This window comes from Battus philenor, unplaced genomic scaffold, assembly GCF_028537555.1.
Source record: "Battus philenor isolate CCGP_79_NKW_IND1 unplaced genomic scaffold, ilBatPhil1.0.hap1 SCAF_17, whole genome shotgun sequence".
NCBI lineage: Eukaryota > Metazoa > Arthropoda > Insecta > Lepidoptera > Papilionidae > Battus > Battus philenor.
In genome coordinates this window covers 14,099,222-14,115,297 of record NW_027181679.1, presented here as the reverse complement: position 1 = coordinate 14,115,297, position 16,076 = coordinate 14,099,222, and positions in this window count along the sequence as shown.

Sequence of the window (16,076 nt, the reverse complement as noted above, 5' to 3'; positions counted from 1 at the left end):
ATATATATATAATAAGCGAGCGAGGCCGCTGCCTGGAGCGACCAGGCGACACAGGGCAGCGGTGAGAGCGGTAGTGTAATATACGACAACAGCATCGCGCAAACAACGGCGCCGGCGCAGCCCGGGAGGTATGGACATCCAACAATCGTGCTCGCGGGGCGCGCCGTTCACGACACGACCAAAGAGAATTTAAAAAGTGCAGAAGTTCCCGAGTAAACTCCGTTTAAGTGTAGTCTCTGACAGAGGTCTAAACTAAAACGCAGCCAGCTCTCTGTCACTTTCGATCCATAGAAACGGTAAGTTACTGAGGCCAACGGTGAGTTAACAGTAGCAAAAAAAGACCCAAGGTGTGGCGGAGCGATCGGTGTGGCATTCACCCACTAACGACACCAAGGGACTTTCACTCGGCCCGGGTATTATAATATCGACACGCTGCAGCTGCGCGAGAGGTCCCGGGGGCCCGCACTGATTGAAATAAGATTCTTGGGAAATTAAGCAGCTTAGTTTTTGTCGCACGCGGGTAGCCGTGTGTGCAAACGTGTTCTAGATCAGCGGGACATTTATGCTAGATAGGTGACGGCTCCGGAGTATTTCACAGTCATCGCCACAAGTGCAGATCGAATGTGGAGCTTGGTCGCGCTGCCGTCCTCATCATCCAGGTCCGAAGGGTCGATGCGCGCGTAACGTTCGATGTAAGTGTGAGTCCGCGGTGCAGCGCGTGCGTGTGATTCTTTGTCTGAAGTCTACAATAGGACAAGTTTGGCTCTCGACGCGTCATAGTTCTACTTGATTTTGTTGTACGCGGAATGCGCGTGAATAAAATCAAAGCCATGAATAATTGCGCTCGAGGCGGGGCGGCGGGACGGCGGGGCGGCGGGGCGGCGGGGCATCGGGGCGGATCAGCTGCGGCGGACAGAGCGGCGCCGGTGTCGTCGCTCGGCCCCGCCGCGCCGCCAGCTCTAATCAGCCGCATCGTTGACGTTCGATATGAGCGGACCGCCCGCCTCGGAGCGCAGACCTCGGGCTGCCTGGCAGCGCGCAGGGGCGCCATCTACTGATGATAAGTGAAACTTAAGTTTCATTAATTATCCCTCTTGACAGTATTGATTGCTCACGTTAGGCAGCTGACATCCCATGCGCCACCATACGCACAAACAAGGGCACGCAAGAATATCGCTCCAATTATTTAAAAGAAAAATATTTATTAAGATTTTATTGAAGAAAATAAAAAAAATGATTATAATTTGCATTTATTTTAATATATATCATATAATATTTAAACATTCTTTTGAAATCTTACAACGCATGGATTTTTACATATGCGTTGTTACGCTACATGATTTGATTTCAAATTGAAACACTGCCATCTATCGCGTTAAACTTAAATTAGTTGACTTGAAATTTTGAAACAAGAGAATGCAAGACAAGTAGTACCGACCGTAGTAAGTAGATGGCGTTTACCCGGCATGAGATTGAGGCGGAAGGGGCTGCAGTTAAGAAATCGGCACCGCTCTCTTCCTAACATACAGCAAGAAGCGTCGCTTCCGGCACCTTAACTCGTAGCGCGTTCTGATAATACGAAAGTGATGGAAGACGGAACGACGAAAAAGAACATAATTACAAAAAGTACAATAAATGCTCACAATTAATCGCTTCAGTACGATGTACTGGGGACGCCATTGAACAATACAAAGGCTTCCTAACTTTTTACTCGCTCAAAGTACCCCGAGCAAGCGCTCGGCGCGGCCCGGGGCTGGCTGTTGACTAGGCTCGAAGCTCCCAAAGTGAGTTAGTGCACTTATTTGATTACAGTGCGTGGCGCGAGCTGTAGAGTTCATCTGCACTCTAAACATGTCAGTGCGCCGAGGGCCACCACGTCCGCACGTCCAGCGGGTTGAACACACGCAGCGGCGGGTCGCTCGCGCTTGCCGGGGACGTGTACAGGAACAGGCCGCGCGTCTCCGCCGAGCACGCGTAGCCCAGCGCCGCCTCGCGACCGCCACAGCGGCCGTCCACCAGCTCCTCCCAGTCGGCGCAGCGACGCGCCCGCAGCGCGTGCGGGTCCAGCACCGAGGCGGCGAACAGGCGCCAGGCCCGCGCGTGGTCGCAGGCTGGCGGCACGCGCGCGCTTCTGCACTCGGGCTGCACGGCGCTCAGACCGTTAGCGTACACGTCGGCGTCGCCCAGCGGCTGCTCCAGGCCCAGCACGCCGCTACTGGTGTGCAGAACGTGCACGAAGCGTGCGTCGCCGCGGGCCAGCCGGTGCGCCGAGCGGCGCGCGAAGCAGGGGCGCGCGGGGTCCAGCGCTGCGATACGCTGCACGCTGTGCTGCCGGTGCGTGCGCAGCAGCCTGCCCGCCGCGCCGGCTACGTGAGCGCCCAGGCTGTACCCGATGAGCGTGAGGGCGGGCGCCCGGCCTGCGGCGTGCAGGAGCCTCACGAACTTGTACAGGCGCCGAGCTAGCCCGGGCACGCCGGCCGCTGACGTCACGTAACCCGTGCAGAACACGGGCCGCGTGTCCAGCACCAGAACGCTTGGGTTTTTGTGGAGCAGGGCTTCCACCAGAGTGGTTGTGGATTCGTCGGTGGGCGTGTTCCACCAGCCAGGGATGTACACAGTTAGGTTCCAAGGCCCACGGTCACTCACATGCAGGTGTGCCTCGGACAGCCGGTATGTGGCGCTGCCGTTTTTAGTGAACTCCAGCACGTCGACGTCCGGCGCGGGCGCGCGCTCGGATAGCGCGTCCAGCGGCAGCGCGGCGCCTGCGGCAGAGCGCGTGCTGTTAATGTTACCATCCTCGTGGTCGTTAACTGCAAAATCGGCGGAGGAAGGCACGCAAAGCAGTGCTGGTCGACGAACCTTCCTCACCGGGTACCCGGCTTCACTACCACAGCGGTGGCCGCGAGCGCCGGTACAAACATAAGTTAGCAAGGTTCTCTTTCTGTGGCACGTGTGCTGTGCTAGCTTTGAGGGTGTTTTACGGGATAAAACAAAGGTTTGTTCGGCTGTTGCAGTTCTTGGAGGCGGGCGGGAAAGTATGCGAGAGAGGTGAAGGCTATCACCAGATTAAACACATATTCGTGTAAGTGCACGGGGCGTGGTCGTTGACGACAAAGAGCATCGATTCTAACGAGAGCACAACCCGCAATTTAAGTTAAAATTATGTCAATTATTTAAATCGAGGTGCACTGCGCACTTTTCCAGTGCAAGAGTTTAGCTCAGAACGGTGATGGCGTTAGCGCTGGTGCGGTTGCGGATGGGGAGCATATGCGTGCACACGTACAGGAGTCGGCGGCGAGGCGCACCAGTTCGTCAAGGTTGCCGGCCAGCCAGGGCGGCAGCAGGTGTCCCAGCTCGGGCAGGTCGGCGGCGCGGGATAGCAGCGGCAGCACCGCCAGCAGCAACGGCGGCAGCATGCGGCACAGGTCCGCGCCGGGCGGCGCGCGCGCTTGCTCTGCGGCGCCGCGGCGCGTTCTCCGTTATATGCCGCGCCGGCTTGGTCGCCCGGGCGCTGCTCTCTGCACTAGTGCCGGCCCCCGGGCTGCTCGATAAACTAATTTTTTATATGTCACTTAGGCAGATGTGGCGGTGAGGATAGTGCGCGCGGTCAGGCGACTTTCTTCGCGATGCCAGTGTCGCGCGACTCCGATTCACTCAGTACTTGGTCGCGCGTCGCTGGGATCTCCCGTGACGGACTGGAAGTGCCGCGACGTATGTGCGCAGAGTTCGCAAGAATTCTTTAAGCGGACGTCACTTCAACTGGACGTTCAAATAGTTGTTGCGCCAGTGATCGACTGCTGAGTTATACCGCTAACAATGTAATACCGCGTAAACACCGATGACGGTCGGGCGGCGGGCGCTCGGCTCGCGAGAGACTTCAATGCGCTCGGCGGAGGCGCGCACCGCAGTGACGCCGTCCGGAGCCCGCGTCGCAGGCGATGGCTTCAAATGTAAATACAATATGAAAACATAAATAAAAAATCCATTACGAACATTCAAAGACCATTCATTGTTCCTCATAAATATTTTAACATTTAGTTTGCATAAGTTTTTAGGTGTTTTAATGCCATTATTCACAGCCCGCGCTGAGGTAATGGCAGACTTCCTGGTCGTAGACGGTTAGATGCCTTCTTCCGTGATTAAAGACATTGAATTATTTATTTAATGAAATTGCTGCAAAAATATTGGGAATAAAGGAAAAGGCTGGCGGGATGTCGGCCCCGTTTGGACAACGAATAACCAGGAGGCAGCCGCTTGCCGACGGGCGCCCGTGCGGGCGCGGGCGCGTTTCTCCTTACGAGTTGCCGTTTAGAAAAACGTTGACATTTTTGTGGGGTTCTGGTCTAAACATGCAGCGAGCGCTGAGCACATTCAGTGTAGAGTTACACATTGCCGGAAGACGCGGCGCGGGGGACGGTGGGCGGTGTGAAGGTCAACGCGCCCAAACAAAACAAATATTAAGCGGAGGTCAGCCGGCCACTCGAGATGGGCTCGCGGGTGAGGACGCGCCGGCGCCGCGCAGGTCACTTGGACCTCCGTCGCGGCGCGCGCGGGCGGCCGGCGTGGGAACAGACAGCGCCGCGCTCCGAGGCCACTGCGATAACGCAACCATATTCAAAACATCGATGAATTTTTTTTCCCTAAAGCGAAAGTAATATTATATGGTCAATATTACATTTTAAATGCGAGCCAAAATATTTAAAACATAATATTGTTTTATTAATTCATTAAAACATTTATTCACAAGGTCACGTGCGCTCAGTACCGCGTGCACGTACGTACATTTTTTTGTCATAAACAAATGCTTTTATTCGTTGTCGTTTGCAGGTGTTCTTTGCAGCGACTGCTCTCATCGAGTAGATCTCAGGTCGCTCAGGCGGAGGCGCCGCGGAGTGACCGCCGCTCGGGCAGCCGGTCAGCTTGTACCGCCGCTGCTCGTGGCCAGCCTGCGTCGCGGGCGGCTGCCACTATCAGGCTAACGTTGCTAGTGCTTCAAGCGCGTCAGCGCCGGGGGAGGCGTCGCAACAAATTCCACTAAAGCTTGTACGGTCGACGGTCCAAAACCAAATCGGCACGTTGCAGTGTCGCGGATGCGCAGCAGCACATTTGTTTTGGCTGCGAGTGTGTCCTAAACGAATAGCAGGAAGCTCGTTACCGCTTACGTGCGCACGTGTTTGCGCGTACGTGCGTTACGTTCTGATAAAAGTAAGTTGATGTCACGGCGTGTGCGCGCGCGCACGTGTGTCCGTCCGGAGCACTAGCGATCAGAGGAACTCCAGGTGACTCACGAAGTAATTTTGTTGCGTTTTATTGTCGTACAAACTGTATTTTCTTTGGCATTTAGAACTTCGCTGAGGCTTAGATAGGGATGAGGATGGACGAGATTTAGGCGTGCGTACAACAGCAAAGATTAGAGCGCTCGGACCCGCTGTCTGTTGTCCGGCTTCAAAAGATCGAGCAATTCTTGGGATTACATTTTTTTCGTACTATTCAATAAGATAATACAATTCGTGTATTGTCACTATTTATGAATAGACTGATATCTCAATAGACGAAAATCACATTCCAATGAATAAGATCTAAATTGGCCGCAATAGAAATTCTTCGAGCCGTGCCCGCGTCGTTCGCAAACTAAGTGAAGCCAACAATTGTTTTTGTTCGCAGCAATGAACGCCAAATAATTGAAAGTCACTAGACAGCGCGCAGTTCTGTGCGTTATTAACTAAACCAAGAGTTTTCCACCGTCACCTGCGACAATCAAATGAATAATATTTTTTATTAGACTTAAAATTGCCGCGTCCTGCCTTGTAGGTCTATTTCCTGAACTAAGACAAACTTGCACATTGGGAGGATAGTCCCTTCTCGTGAAACCTTTTTTAAATCAAATATTAAGTAAAACCGACTGAATAATCTGATAATCAAATAATATTGAACGAGTAACGCGTTCGATTGAATTTTTATTGATTTTCTAATAGTAGTAGGCGCTGCGTGGGTTTGTAGTTTGATATTTTATAAGTTGCCGCATGAGTTGGTTGCCGGAGCGAGCTGCCGGTAGCGGAGCCGAAAAGACTGGCACGCGGAGTCGAGAGGCTGAAGCCGCTTGATCTCGTGTTCGATCACGAGTAATTTCTTAATACTTAACAAAGCACTTAACAACAAAAAAAGGCAATGGACTGGATATATCTGGAGGCTAAAACATTAGTTGCGCTATAGAAATGTCGGAAGAGCATCTAATCGGTGGGCTGAAGATATGATATGAAAAGTAAGGCGGAATCAGCTCTGTTGACATTCGTAGTGTAAAATGATTTTAAAGCACAAAGTATGGTCGTATGAAAAAGTCTTCCGGCGAAGGCCAACCGCAGCTGAATCTATTTACGGCAACGCTCACGACGCGCCAAGAGTACGTGGAAGGTGTCGGTGCCCGCACATCGAACCTCTTAACACAGATTTCTGTCTGTTTTGATGACATCCCGTGTGTGTGAACGGACAGACGCTGCCAGGCTCTGAGTATCACCTGTCACTTAGTCCTTGCTACTTGGACATACGTGTGTGGAAATACTCATTCTGGTTCCTCGGGTAGCGGCCTGTAAAGAAAAAATGACAGGTATACCTCGCAACTAACATTTTTTTAAAGAGGAAGATTCCTAACATAAATAAGGAAAGTTAAAATAAAGCCGTAGTGGATTGTCAATATCTGTCGGATTGGAATATCTGTGCGAGGGAAAGTCTTAGAGCAAAGGCTGGCCCGAGCGGGGCACGACGATCGACGAAGCAGCGCACGGTGGCTGGACCAGCAAAGCAGAGCCTAGAGGTAAAATTTAGAGAAAAGTCCTTGTCCAACCGAGAAAAAAATGGTTTGGTTCTAAGTCGCGCGGTACGTACCGAGCCCCGCGCCGGGTGCAGCTGTATTGCCACAAGTTCGCGGAGCGGGTCGCGTTTGGGGTCGAATGTACCAGATCAAAATCCATTGGCACCCAGTAATACGCTGACGGAACAGATTCTTCCGACATTAGTCAAGCGAACGCATTGAGTTTTGTAAGAAGGCGCCGAGACAATGGGGAGGTCCCGCTCACAATGACACAATAACGCGGAATGAGTTCGCGTCAACAGCGGCCGGGAAGCGACACGATGCGCGCGCGCACCCGACGGCGGACAGTCGCGCGCCGCGGGCCCCGGGACATGCTCGCCATACAGCTCTGCCTGCTGTGGTCGGCCGTCGGCGGCCGCTGCTTCCCGCTCAGTCTCGAGGAGGTATTCGCTTAAACATATATGTCTCTGGCGATTCTAGCTTATTGCATACGCTGCGGTGAGCTGCCGGTGGATTTTCCAAACATAAAAGTTAGTCGATCAGAAAGAGTGCCGCTGCACTCGTGTTCACCAAAAGTAATGGGTAAAGGGGAAAAGCTTTTCCATTGCAGAGGTTCACGTTACTGTACGTGACGTATTTACGTACAGTACCTGTGTTCTAATTCACAGGAGAGCATAGTTGATGGAATTATGCATTTTGCATTGCGTTGGAGAAGCGCGCAGGCTTGGACCGTATCGCATCAAGACCGATGTAAATGTACGGAGATAATTTTGTAAGACAACCTCTGTGCGTAACAGATTTGACACGAGAGGAAAACTTTTTGCCAGCTGGACGAGGAGGTGACGTCGACGGAGGAGTACACGGAGACGAGCGAGGGCAGCGCGGCCACGGAGCCGTGGAACTTCAACGAGTACACGTCGGCGGCGCCCGGCGAGCGCACCGCCGCCGCCGCGGAGGGCGAGCTGCACGCGCTGCGCAAGGTGGCGCAGATCCTGCTGCTGCTCGGCGAACAGGTACCCGCCAGCGGCACATTGCTACATTCCTTACTTAAAAAACGGTTACTTTTTTGTTGACAAATTTGCCATTTATTTGAATACGCGAGTATCTCCAAGGTTTTCCAAGCAAAAGTGCTCAGTCGGCTGAACTGTCAATTGCAGAGCAGGCCTGTTATGCCGCGGCAGGGGTTTGGGTTTTGCAAAACCCGCCCTTTGTTCACTTTTGTCTACACTGAGTTCTGTTTTGACATCTTCGTAATTTCTGTCGAGATTGTTATCGAAGTTATCATAAACACCTTCAAGGTCTTATTATAATGTTTATAAAGATGCTAATGATTGCCCTTTGGCTGCTTGTAACTTTACATGTCAAACGGACTTTGCCGAAACTAATACAAGTTTCCAAGCGCTTCAAGGGCAGAACCTTTTTACTTGCCGACTATGGCCACTGCGGCTTCACCGTGACGCGAGCGGGGGGCGCGGCTAGTTCTGTTAATCTGTTTATTATCTGTGAGTAATCCGTTCATACGTTCATCTCCGATGATTTTCAATTTTTGTCACGAGAATTCACGCGCACCAAAGCGGCTATTTAGTGTCCTCGATGTACTCGCACCTAATATAATTGTAACGAACTCTTACGGCAATAAAACGATACAAATGTTTCAGGTCATCCCTAGAATACTTGGAGACCCACCCATGGATCGCTGTGACCAGAAAAATGACGACCTGAACATCAACAAGAAAGTGTTCATGTGGAAAGCGAAGGAGTTCAACAACTCGTAGCGACGCCCGCGGCGCTCGGATCGTTGAGACTATGGATACCGGCGACCCGGCGACCGACGCGTGCGCAGCTCCTCGCGCGGCCGCGGACGTGCCTTCTCAGCACGACACGCTAACATGGATTTTTGTTGTATATGTTTTTCAATTGAAAACAATGTGTGAAATCGTGATGTTTGTCGGAAGGCGATGTCGAATCAAATAAACTCCAATGAATTAGCAAAGTCAAGTCATGGCTTTCAAGTTAGTTAGCTGAGTCACATTTTACGGATTTCTAATAGAAATAAATTGAAGATCATCGTGCGCGTCCATTGTGTGAGCCGGTGCTCGACGTGGTTCGGCAGTATTACGTTGTTACTAAATTATTTTCATACAATCGAAAGGACATTAATGGCTTTTGGTATTGATTGAAGTCATCTGCCAAGAATATTGGAAATTAAGATGTTCCAATCGTACAAGAATACGTGCGCGCTGTATGCGCTTGCAACCGACGGGCCGGCCCGCGGCAGTGAAGATGTACCGCCGAGACTTTTGAACCTCGCAGAGCGACCTCGGCGCGACCTTAACATTTCCGCGCGGAGGTCGCGACCAGTTCTCGTGAACCGCAACCGTACTTATGATTTATCACGCCCTATTCCTACGCAGGCGATCACATATTTGATGCAAAATTTATAAAGTAAATAGTAAAATAGGAAAACGTAGAAACTATTATCGCTCGCTATGCTGTGTGTGCATGTGTGTACACCGCACTCGGCGCGACTGACCGCGGTCGCAGATACAGCGAGACGTCATATACTTGGCGTCGCATCGACAATCAGCGTAATCGACATTGTTGAATGTTACCGTTGTAATATAACATTAATTAATAATTTGTTGTTGAATGTCACTGTGTTTTTCATTAAACCCGCACCGAGTTCCTTAAATAAATCTTACTCAGTTTTCTTCCATACAAACAGGCAATAAGAGGAGGTAAAGCAAATGTTATCTTTTTTTTACTTATAATCAGTTCTTTCGCCCTTTCTGACACAAATCTACGATCCTTGTAGCTCGGAAGAACAGTGTCGCGGATTGAGGAGGACACGAAAAGGAAACGTCGTTCGTGGATTAAAAACCCTATTATTATTTTATTATTTACTACACAAATTAGCTCAGGAAGGAGCTCATATTGACGTGCTACATTTGTAGTAGAACACCGAAGGAAATTAACTTGCATTCAACCGGCACCATCGGTGTCAGTCAGCTGCTGGTGCGGCGGGGGCTTCGACGGACTCGCCCCAGGCTCCGCGGACAACACCTGCAACGATACATTTATAAATAAACGCGCAGCGAACGCCCGCGGGGAAGCCCCGAAATAAGCCGGGAAATCGCCTGCAGTGCCTACAAATTCCATTGGCAACTGTGCAGTACCCCCAAACTTCGCGAGCAACTGTGTTCGCTTTTACAATAAACTTTGTGCTTCAGAGAGAGAGAGAGAAAGATGTGGCGGGGCACAGTGAGCATGGCCAAGCATGATAATGTCCGCTATGACATGAGCATAAGATCAAAAAGAAGAAAGAATGCAATGTGTAGTTAAATCCATACCCTAACCCAGTACCTGTTGACCGAGCATGATGAGAATCTGTGCAAGCTTTTTGATGGCGTCCAAGTTCTGCGCGGGCAGTGGCAGGCGCGGCAGCTGAACTTGGGGCTCCTGAAGGCGCGACTCCAGCTGTGCCAGCGGTTCCAGCTGCACCAGCTGCACCAGCTCGTCCGCGCGGTGCAGCTGCGGGCTAAGCACCTGAACGGAACAGTAAATAATAACCGGCAGGAAATGGCTTTTGATTGATTAGAATTTATGATTGTGTTTGTAAAAAAAGCTGATAATAAAAGAATTGACGATTGTAAAGAATTGACCCACCCGCACACAGGACTTGCTCGGCCCTGTGCGGGGGTGCGGTCAAGTTCGCACCATTCTCAGCATGAATGTTTCTAACGCCGCGAGGAACCGGAACAGATGTAGGAACGTCGCAGAAGACAAGATCACTGCATGGTTGAGATCACGACCCCCCGCGTTGACAAAGCGACGCAGAGCTAAAATTTAAATTCTTGTTCCAAAAACAGCGACAGATATCAGGAAATAAAAATAAACTCGTGACTCCTACATTTCATCTCCAATAAGGTAGCAAATCATTCTTGGGTTTGCGCTTAATGGTGTACGCATGTATAATAAAGTTCCATGAAATATCTTTGGGCTTCCTTTTTTAGTTTTAAATCTAAATCAATCATCATCAAAGGACATTCTTAAATAAATCTTACTATAGCGATTAACAACTACCGAAATGTATGGCACTTGACTTGTGGGCCTGTCGACAAGGTTGCTATTATAGTGTATAAATTATTATTTTTTTAAATTTTGTTAAAAAATAACAACTGTTGAATTTGTGGCCGGCATTTCTCATCAGAGAAGACTCACCGGCGCGGCGCCCGCGGCGGACAGCAGCAGCGCCAGCATGGCCTGCAGCGCCGCGTCCATACTGTGCGCGGCGGCTGCGCGCGCGCCGTTATATGCACTGCTCTACTGCAGTCAGACAATTTTAGTGCAATTGCGTCCACATTAACTCCTCTGACCTCGCATCATGTGATTACGCGCCCGTGATGGCGCGTGACCGGCGCGTGCAGTGTCGTGTGAAGCCGAAACGTGGGCAGTTTGCACTTTGTCGGCTTGTACTGTACTCGGTGTACTGATGCTTTAGCAGAGGGGCGCTATTTGATAAAACTTATGCCGAACCAAGTTGTTGTTGCTCTGAGCGAGGGCAGAGTGCTCTGCTAATATAATTGAAGTGACGACTAGTAGTAAGCACGGCACCGGGGATGTGCTGAGCAGCCCGCGAACACGTGGCGGCGGCTCAAATTGAGTCGACCTCGAGCGCAGATAACGAACTAATCTCGTTTGTGTCGCGGGGCCCCGGCGCCAGGTGCGCGTCCGAGTAAACATTCGTTTGCGACGCGAGCGCGTTGTGCAACGCAGGTGGACCAAATGACGACGCAGCCGCGGACGCCGCTGTGTGCGGTAACGTTCTGTATGCAATCAATATTTACTCATTAAATAAATATTTGAATGCCACCCAAACATGCGAACCACTAGACTGATCTCACCGGACCTGTTATGTAGAGAGTGCCAACAGAATACACAAGACACAGAGGACAAGCTGTAACGTGCTGCCGCGAGCGTCACTAGACCTAGGTCGTACGCGCCACGAACTTTCTGTCCCTGCACTGTCTTCTTCCATTGTACTTTATAAGTTCACATTTCTTAATGTTAAACTAACTAAAGGATTAAAGGACCCGACCTGATCGGCGCCCGCGCCAACATTCGGTCTACGCCCGGCGTTGTTCTCTCTGCATCACATCTTATGTGTTAACCCACTAACGCCGGAGCAGGAAACGCACGTACTTGAATTTGGTGCTTATCTACTAATTATTGAGGAAATCTGAAATATCCACATTATCATTTTTCCAATGTGGCAATAACGCATAGAAAAATCCCAGTGTAATATTTGATAAAAACAAAGAGGGAACTCTGTTTGACAAAAATAAAATCTGCGCTCCACTACGACGGTATCGTTCAAATTATAATTCAGCAGCGAGGTTTCTAAACGCGCCCGGCTTGATAAGAGCGTGCAACGAATTCCGTCGGGTTTTAGGGCGACCATTTTCATAAATGTCACAGCGATTCATTTCCAGTCTGCAGGAACACAAACATCTTTTAGGTAACAATAAAGTGTTTTCACCAATTTTCGTTTTATAAAGTTTTTTAATTGTACGGCATTACTCGGGAGTTGTTTGTGAAAGCGCAATCGGTTACCTACAAAAGAGTTATTATTTTTATCAAAGCCAGGAGCTGACCGCGTGTGCGTCGTTTAGCACGCGGACAAGCTTTTCAAATACTTACTACCCGCGCATTGACATTGTTACTGTAAGTTACACCTTGTTATTAAGGACCATACAACTAATTTGACTACAAACAGGATTTATTTGGGTTTGTGTAGCTAAATCAACAAAAATTTTAAATGAATACATTTTACTTTTCCATAGGATTCATAAAGTCATCATAGGTCTCACTACTAGACTAGCTCGGTCAAGAAGAACCTCGTGGAATATTCAAGAGCTGACCCCCAAACACGGCTTTACGGTTTAAGGTAAATGGCTTCGGCAAATGAGGAGTTAAACAAATTGGGAGCCGTTTAAATCAGGTTGTGGCTGTCAGTGGCCGAGTGGATCTGAGTCTGAAGCCTGAGGACACAATGAGCCATTGATACTGGCGAGACGAGGCCTAAGTTAGCGGTTTTCGGTGTGTGAGAAGCCAGCAGCTCCAGACCTGCTCTAGTAGACAAAGTCCAAGCACACGATCTAGATGTTTTGAAGGAATTGAAAGACGAGGAGGTCCTGTGCGCTTTTCAAGCTCAAAACAAGGAATAGTTCGCCTCCCTCATCCCAGAAGAACAGATTACGGAGGTCGCTTTCGCTGCCGCACTCGGAACCCACGCCTATCGCCCGTGGTCCTGTGTGTGGCACCCAAACACAGGCGGCGCATGGCTGCCGCCATGTTGTGTCAACTGCAAGACGGCCAAGCTCGATGACACCGAGCACAGTGCCTTTGGCGGCGATATTCCCATCCGGAGAAAATGGGATAGCATAGCCTGGTTAGGGGTCAGGGGCTGCGAAGTCTTAGACCTTAAAGATTGAGGTGTAGTGACCGGGCTTGGAAAAGAGACGAAGCTCAAGTGAGTCAATACACAAGCGGGGTCGGTCGCGAGTGAGCGGTTGGCAGGGCATGGGCCGGCGGAGCAGGCCAGGCGAGGTGGCGCGGCACGCGCGGGTGAGGTGCTCGTTGAGTAGCTCGTTGGATGGAAACAGTCGGAATAGCCTTTTCCCAGTGTAGTCTTAAAGACCTTCTTCGATTTGTTTTTCATCTCTTCAATTGAGTTAAAACGGCCTTCTAGTATTAGTCTTTTGCGTTTGCTGAATAGGCAGAAGTGGAACTGAGTAACATCAGAAGAATACAGTGGTTGCGAAACGATATCAGTCGAGTTTTTGACGCTTTTTCCCTAAAAAGTGGGCGATTTTTGGCACTAATCGAGACTTGACACGTTTGATGAATTCGAAACTTATGACAAAACACGTAACTCGGAGATAATTAAATGTTTTGACAAAACAACGCACGGCAAACGTTACCTAACCTAGGTCAAAAAATTACCTGCCTTTCCAATGCCCGAGAGTTTTAATTGACAATTCCACCTTACTTTTTGATCGCATCATATGTAGACTAGAGGTCTTTTTAGAATCTGATGAGCCAAGAAACTTAAAGCGTGTCGTGCTATTTATTTCGGGCAGGCGGCAGTCGAGGCACACGACTGTCTTTACTTTTACTACGATATCTTTGCACGACTACATACACCGAGGCGTATTAATAATATTATATATAAGTGTGAAATAAACGGCGCGGGCACTCGGCAGCCGTGCAAAGGCAGGGCTAGCTGTAAGCAGGTGTAACCATCTGGTTGTTGATAGTTTGTCCTAAGGATATAATTGTTTATATCAAAGAGAAGTGTTATTTAACAAAAAGATGAAGTGTACGATAACGTCAGTCGTTTGTCTCGGGCGGCGTCTAGAACGAGCCTCCTGCCACCGCGCAAGTGTTCTAACGAATCGAACAGTTACAGCTTAAACCTACAGACTTAGTTAACTAGTGTTTTGTCAGAACTGAACAAAACTAACCCGAATGAATGAAAACTCCTAGTATTTTATTAATTTATTGTAACAGAGTTTCACAAACTGACAAGATAATTGTACCTTATCAAGAAGGACGGCTCGTTCTTGGTCACGAGCGCCGCGCCGGGCTGCACAACAGTTTGCGCATCGAATTGGTTTTGGATAATATAAAAAAGCTGCAAGTTAAGATGGCGAGGACAGGGGGGGCTGGCAAATAAACACACGGCGCGTGGTAACTTTGCTTTATTTTAGAAACGCAGGCCTGCGCCACCTACATTACATTTGTAATGAACTTCACATCGATTAATGCAACAAAGAATTTTAACATCATACATATACCCAGTTATAATGTAATAAATAGTTAATGTACTCGATCATAAATACACCGACAAATGCAAGCAAGCCCACCGGCCGAGCCGGCGCGCGCAGACAACTTCTGATTGCATACTTATCGGTACCGCGTTATGGTAAATCTGTATTTTTTGTCAAATTCAAAACAGTTTTTAATTTATCCGCTGTCTGTGTTTTGTTTCATGTCAAAATGCTATTATCGATTATTGTTAATTTTTAATATTTGATACAACAACACTTCGCAGCCACCGAAACGTCGTTAATTCGCTGATTATTTCATTTTGGTCCGTAATGAAGGCTGGACCTCCTATATTTAAGGTACACTGTTCATGTGCTGTATTTTCAATGCGAAAATGTAATTATTTCTGGTGCAATATTTGTGGGCATATTAAAAAATAAAATAGAAAGATTTTTTTAGATAAATTTTGAGTACATTACGCTGTTTGTTCACTACATCGCAGTAAAATAATTAATATACCTAATTATAAAACAAACGAAAATTCGGAGCAAAGTGCAGAATCTCCGGCCGCGCGTACGAAGACACGATTTGTATCACAATAACACCTTCGCTGAGCGAAACATAAGCTACAACTTAAAAGTTTTTCTAAATAACTTAAACTACAACCAAGAACTTAAAATAAATAGCAAATATCTCAGTAAAGTCAACCCCTCATCTGATGATGGGCCGGAAGCTTCAAGGTAACTTGTCGGTCGCTAATAACCTCAGCAAACTAAACTACACAAGTGCACCCGCACGGCCTGCGGGGGGGAGAGACGACGGAAGAACCTCCATACATCGACATTTTATTATAATAGATCAAGGGTCCCAACGAGCCGGGATCACCTTCTAGCAGGTGACTGACGTATTCCAGCGGCAGCAGCAGGTCCAATGACGTACGGCGGTGCTAGGAAATACTTGTACTTTCATAAAAAAAACATCCAGCTGCCTTATTGCTACCTTTAAGTTGTAATAGGGGTCGCTATTTTTTCAAAGTTGCGTTAACTGTACCAGTTACATGTTTTTTTTTGTTGTGCAATGAAGTGTAAATAAATAATGTTGTAAACTAAATTTCTACGTTAATATTAAACAGTTAAACGCTGCACTGCACTGTTGCGATGAAACTCGATTAGTAATTGTGTAAAGATTAGTCTTGATTGCAGGTTTTTTTTTAGTAATTTCACTTTTACGCGCCATTTGTAAAGCCCGCCAAATGACCACAGATACCACATACAGTTTTCTATTATATTAATAAAATTTTATTCTATTTATTTTTGTATTTACAATAATAATCTTAACAGTAAGTCTGTAATTATTCCAATTAAACCCAAAAAAAAACAATAATTTTCGCGATTACTTTTCAAAGTTTTCTCCCAATATCATAAGCTTATATACAAAA